Here is a 7,019-nt window from a genome sequence, read left to right on the forward strand (position 1 = left end):
TCATTAACACAATTGGCATTAAGAGAATTTATAATAACATCATTGCAATCATGCTTTTCATCGAAGGAACTATCAAGTATGGGTGCAATAGCAATGATCTCATGTTTAACATAAGGAACTATAGCCAATTCATCTTCATAAATATTGGCATCATGCCCACAAGAATAGCAAGCATCATGTGCATCAAGGGATATTTTAATCAAATCACCAGAATCATAATTATCTATAGATTCATGCATATCATTATTTTCTTCCGAAGCAACGGTCATTCTTTCAATAAATTCTTTGATATAGACATTATGAGCATAGTTTTCATAGCAATATTTAAGTATGTCAAAATTTTCAGATTCGTAGAGAGTAATATCATACTTTTTAATCAAAGAAGCAACTTCATAAGCACCCTTAAAAGCAACAAATTCTTCAATTCGTTCGATATCGTAGTAACTATAAACACCCTTTGCATAAGAAGATAAGATCTCAATATTGTTAAACTCACTTACGTAGGGGAGGTGTTTTTTAGGGTTCTTAGAGCAACAAGTAAAACCACAAATTTCACAAAGATTCCAAGCATAACACATCAATCTGTTTATTTGATTCCATAAGAGTCTCCCTTTTTCAGACAAACGGTGATGCACAAAATGAGCATGCTCATCTAAAGATTTCCCATCAACTAGGCTAGTTAGGGTTTCAGCACGAGCGCATAAGGATCGAAGATGATCTAAGTAGAACACTTTAAGTGGATCCATATCAATAGATTTTTAGCAAGCAAAGATACAAACAAATAGAAGGCACATGGAAACACAAACAAGGATACATACGGGAAGAAGGCAAACAAAAGAAGAGTCAAATAGAGAAAGAGAGGGAGGATGGAGAGAGAGGGCGAATAAAACGGCAAGGGTGAAGTGGGGGAGAGGAAAACGAGAGGCAAGTGGCAAATAATGTAATGCGGGAGATAAGGGTTTGTGATGGGTACTTGGTATGTCTTGACTTTCAACGGCGCCACAAGTGACTCGTTGTCGGGAGTCAAATCTTGACTTGTATTGCGCGAACCTCCCCAGCAACGGCGCCAGAATTCCTTCTTGCTACCTCTTGAGCACTGTGTTGGTTTTCCCTTGAAGAGGAAAGGGTGATGCATCAAAGTAGCGTAAGTATTTCCCTCAGTTTTTGAGAACCAATGTATCAATCCAGTAGGAGGCCGCGCACGAGTCCCTCGTACCTACACAAACAAATAAATCCTCGCAACCAACGTGATAAGGGGTTGTCAATCCCTACACGGTTACTTACGAGAGTGAGATCTGATAGATATGATAGGATAATATTTTTGGTATTTTTATGATAAAGAGAAATAAAAGATGCACGTAAAATAAATGGCAAAGGAAATAACTAAGTATTGGAAGATTAATATGATGGAAGATAGACCCGGGGGCCATAGGTTTCACTAGTGGCTTCTCTCAAGAGCATAAGTATTTATGGTGGGTGAACAAATTACTGTTGTGCAATTGACAGAATTGAGCATAGTTATGAGAATATCTTTGTATGATCATGTATATAGGCATCACGTCCGAGACAAGTAGACCGACTCCTGCCTGCATCTACTACTATTACTCCACACATCGACCGCTATCCAACATGCATCTAGAGTACTAAGTTCAAGAGAACAGAGTAACGCTTTAAGCAAGATGACATGATGTAGAGGGATAAACTCATGCAATATGATATAAACCCCATCTTGTTATCCTCGATGGCAACAATACAATATGTGCCTTGCTGCCCCTACTGTCACTAAGGACACCGCAAGATAGAACCCAAAGCTAAGCACTTCTCCCATTGCAAGAAAGATCAATCTAGTAGGCCAAACCAAACTGATAATTCGAAGAGACTTGCAAAGATAACCAATCATAAATAAAAGAATTCAGAGAAGATCCAAATATTTTTCATAGATAAACTTGATCATAAACCCACAATTCATCGGTCTCAACAAACACACAGCAAAAGAAGATTACATCGAATAGATCTCCACAAGAGAGGGGGAGAACTTTGTATTGAGATCCAAAAAGAGAGAAGAAGCCATCTAGCTAATAACTATGCACCCATAGGTCTGAAGTAAACTACTCGCACTTCATCGGAGGGGCTATGGTGTTGATGTACAAGCCCTCCGTGATCGATGTCCCCTCCGGCGGAGCTCCAGAAAAGGCCCCAAGATGGGATCTCGTGGATACTGAAAGTTATGGTGGTGGAATTAGGATTTTGGCTCCGTATCTGGTAGTTTGGGGGTACATAGGTATATATAGGACGAAGGAGTACGTCGGTGGAGCAACTGGGGGCCCACGAGGGTGGAGGGCGCGCCTGGGGGGGAGGGTTTGTAGGCGCGCCCCCTACCTCGTGCCTTCCTCGTCGATTGCTTGACGTAGGGTACAAGTCCTCTGGATCATGTTCATTCCGAAAATCACGTTCCCAAAGGTTTCATTCCTTAAATAGGCAAAAAACAGCAATTCTGGGCTGGGCCTCTGGTTAATAGGTTAGTCCCAAAAATAATATAAAAGTGTATAATAAAGCCTAATAATGTCCAAAACAGAATATAATATAGCATGGAGCAATAAAAAATTATAGATACGTTGGAGACGTATCAACTATCGACATGGCGGTCCATGATGTTGCTTATGCTGCACTGACACGTCTTCATGGAGAGTATTGGGAGTTGGACACCTCCCCTTTCAGGCACATTGCTATCGCATGCGATGTTGGTGCGGAAGGATACTACACTGCTGCCTACTCCACTGTCACCCGAGAGCCCTTCTACCATCAGAACCTGGTTCTGCATGCTGATGGGATGGATAGAGCTAATTGAGCTCTTCGCCACGAGTTATACACCACCCGTCAGCACCTGTACCGTGATCTGACGTTGTTGCACCCCTCTGTCCGATCTGGTGATCTGTCGCATTCTGTGATCTACCCTGCCAGGACTGTGATGCCCCAGGGCGTCGGCTGGCCAGATGTGGGAGGCTACTCTCCCACACTTGGTCCTCTTCTGCCACCTGCACGTCGGGTTCCACACCAGAGTATCCGCGGACCCCAGGCTACTCACGTGGAGGACTTCCCTTCGCGTCACTACCAGCTGTCAGGCTACACCTACCTCCACAGTTCTTCCTGGGACTGATGTAGGCTTGCTTGTTAGTGTTGGATGCATTCACCGCGAGCCTACGTGCCGCCTATGATGTTCTTAGCCTATGTACTGAACTCTGTGTACCGAACTCTATGCATGATCCTTTTATAAGATATGCCAACTACTATGTAGTATCTATCTTGTTCCTTTCATTATGCATGTTTCATCATGAATGATTCTTGTCCTTGCAAATTTCTCAATACTGAACTACTCCTGTTATATATTAGCAGGATGGTTAGACCAGGTGGTCGTGGTCGTGGTGGCCATGCCCCACCACCGCCTGAGTACATGGCTGGTATGATCCAACAGTTTGAGCTGAACCACCAATTCATGGAAAATATGATGGCTCAGTTTCCTCGTCCCAATATGAACCAGCAGCCAGCCCAAGTGACTCTGCAGGATTTCATGCGCCTCAACCCAACTGTGTATCGCAGCTGAACTCAGCCTCCGGATGCTGATGACTGGCTCTATGACATCACCTATGAGATGGAGTCTGCTGATGTAGCCCCTGCCAGCTATGTCACATTTGCTTCCTTCTTCCTGAAAGGACCCGCTGCTTAATGGTGGGACAGCCACCAGCGTACTCTGCCGGTTGGAACAATCATTACCTGGCCAGACTTCCAAGCTGCTTTCTGTGCTCGCTTTATTCCTCAGGGAGTCATGGACCGGAAGAAGCGCAAGTTCCGCAACCTCACCCAGGGCAACAAAATTGTCGAAGCTTATCAGCGGGAGTTTCTGGATTTATCCCGCTATGCTGAAGAAGACATAGCAACTGCTGCAGGCAGACAGGAGAAGTTCCGTGATGGCCTTCAAGCTGACATCAAGCTCGTACTTCTAGTGCATGACTTTGCTGATTTCGCCACCTTAGTGAACAAGGCCATCAATGTCGAAACTGGTCTGCAGGAACACGAGAGTTCTCACAGGCGCAACCATGACACGGGCTCATCTTCGGGCCCGTCCTCGCAGAAGCGTAGGATATGGATTCCCAACAGCATGTACCAGCCAATTGGACCTACTCCAAGGCAGTCCTATGCTGCGTCGCGTCTGCCTCCCCCACCAACTAGGCAGCCGAGACTTCCAGCTCCACCACCCCGAGCTCCTGTTCCCACTCCCAATAATGGTCTGTGTTACAAGTGTGGCCAACCAGGTCACGTCGCCAGGAACTGCCTTCAGAACAGAATCAACTGGCCCTTCCCGCAGCTGGTCGTGGAAGCAACCGGCCTTGCAACGACAATGCCAGGTCTTATGGTCGTGTTCATGCCAACCACGTTGATCTCAATGAAGTTCTAGACCAGCCTGCTACCGTGATGGGTACACTCCTCGTAAATTCAGTACCAACATCTGTTTTATTTGATATAGGTGCATCGCATTCATTCATGTAAGAAGATTTTGCATGCTTGCACGACATTAAATGTGAGGACATGAACACTTCGCTATTATTACACGCTCCCGCGGGCCAATGTCGGACCTCCATGATTTGCAACGACGTCCCCGTTGAAATCGAAGGACTGGAATTCTTTGTCTCTCCCACCGTACTGAAGTCCTGTAGCATTGATCTCATTCTGGGAATGGATTGATTGAAAGCGCATACTGCTTCTATAGTTTGTGCCACTAAGACCGTCCATCTGCTACACCCTTCTGATGAAATAATTACCTATCAAGGTCATCTAGTTTAGAACACCGAGGCACGGCTTTATGCCTTGAATGCGTTGAACGCTGCACCACTCAAGGGCATTGAAAACATTCCCGTCGTTCATGAATTCCAAGACATCTTTCCGGAAGAACTTCCAGGGATTCCCCCTGCTAGAGCTGTCGAATTCATCATCGACTTGAAACCAGGCACCACCCCTATAGCCAAACGACCCTACAAGATGCCGCCGCATGAACTCATTGAGCTTAAGGAGGAAATCGAAAAATCTCTTAGCAAAGGTTTCATTCGCCCTAGTTGCTCTCCTTTGGGAGCACCTTCTCTCTTTGTTAAGAAGGATGGGACAAACCGATTAGTCTAAGACTATCGTCCTATTAACCAAGCCACTATTCAGAACAAATATCCCCTCCCTTGGATCAATGATCTTTATGATCAACTAGCTAGTTCACCAGTGTTCTCCAAACTCAATTTGAGGTTGGGTTACCACCAAATCCGTGTTCGTGAAGAGGATATCCCAAAGACCGCCTTCGTGACTCGGTATGGATCATACGAGTACACCGTCATGTCATTCGGCTTAACGAATGCTCCAGCCACTTTCTCTCGTCTGATGAACTATATATTCATGGATTATCTCGACAAGTTCGTCGTGGTTTATCTGGATGATATCCTTGTATTTTCCAAGAACAAAGAAGAACATGCTGAACATCTTCGTCTTGTGTTGGAAAAGCTTCGAGAGCATCAACTCTATGCTAAGTATTCCAAGTGTGAATTCTGGCTCCCCGAAGTAACCTATCTTGGGCATGTCATCTCCAAGGATGGTATTGCCGTCAACCCTGAATGAGTCTAGATTATTCTCGATTGGACTCCTCCGAAGAATGTCAAGCAAGTCCAAAGTTTTCTCGGTCTCGCCAACTATTGCCGTCGATTCATCGAGAACTTCTCCAAGATCGCTAGGCCTCTGACCAACCTGTTGCATAAGGGCGTCAAGTTCCAATGGACAAACAAGTGTTAGGAAAGCTTCCAGGCACTCAAAGACAAGTTGACTTCTGCCCCAGTGCTTGCTCCACCTGATACTAAGAAGGACTTCGTCATTTACTGTGATGCTTCCCGTCAGGGATTAGGCTGTGTCCTAATGCAAGAGCGCAGAGTGATTTCTTATGCCTCTCGTTAACTGCGCCCTCACAAAGAAAACTACCCAGTTCACGACCTCGAGCTTTCTACTGTCATTCATGCACTAAAGCAGTGGCGACATTACCTTCTCGGTAATCGTTGCGAGATCTTCACCGACCACCAAAGTCTGAAGTATCTGTTTACTCAACCAGACTTGAACCTCCGTCAGCAAAGATGGATGGAGATTGTGGCAGACTTTGACGTGGGTATATCCTATACCCCAGGAAAGGCTAATGTAATGGCTGATGCCTTGAGCCGCAAGTCTTACTACAACCACCTCCAGGTTCACAAAGTTCAGCCCTCGCATATCAAAGAATTTAGAAAGCTGAACCTTCATATTGTTCCTCCTGGTGCACTCGCTCCCCCTCCCCCAGAGTTCCAAAAAGATGAATCTTCGTGTTGTTACTAAGGGTTCTCTAAATACCCTGGCTGTCGTACCAGATCTCGTAGATGGTATAAAGACTATTCAAGGTTATGACTGTGAAGTACAGAAGGTTAAACGTCATCTTGCAGAAGGAAAGCCCTCATTCTTCACTATCGCCGATGATGGCGCCTTGTACTTCAAAGGCCACCTAGTGGTGCCATGTTCGAGGAAAAACCTGGATCAGACTAAAAAGGTTATGAAAGAAGCTCATGATATGCCTTTGTCTATTCATCCCGGTAGTACAAAGATGTACCAAGACATCGCAGAGATTCTGGTGGTCTAATATGAAGCAAGACATTGCTCGTTATGTTGCTGAGTGTGACATTTGCCGTCGAATCAAAGTTGAGCATCAAAGGCCTGCTGGAACTCTGCAACCTATCTCTATTCCTGAATGGAAACGGGACCATGTTGAAAAGGACTGCATCACTGGATTTCCCAAATCGCAGAAAGGTAATGATGCTATTCTTGTCGTCATTGACCGCCTTTCTAAAGTTTCACATTTTCTGGCGGTCAAAGAAACAATCACTGCTAGTCAGCTTGCAACTCTCTACATGTCCATAATTGTTTCACTTCACGGTATTCCACTGGTTATGAGTTCAGACCGTGGCAGCTTA

Source organism: Triticum urartu, chromosome 2, assembly GCF_003073215.2.
Source record: "Triticum urartu cultivar G1812 chromosome 2, Tu2.1, whole genome shotgun sequence".
Classification (NCBI taxonomy): Eukaryota; Viridiplantae; Streptophyta; class Magnoliopsida; order Poales; family Poaceae; genus Triticum; species Triticum urartu.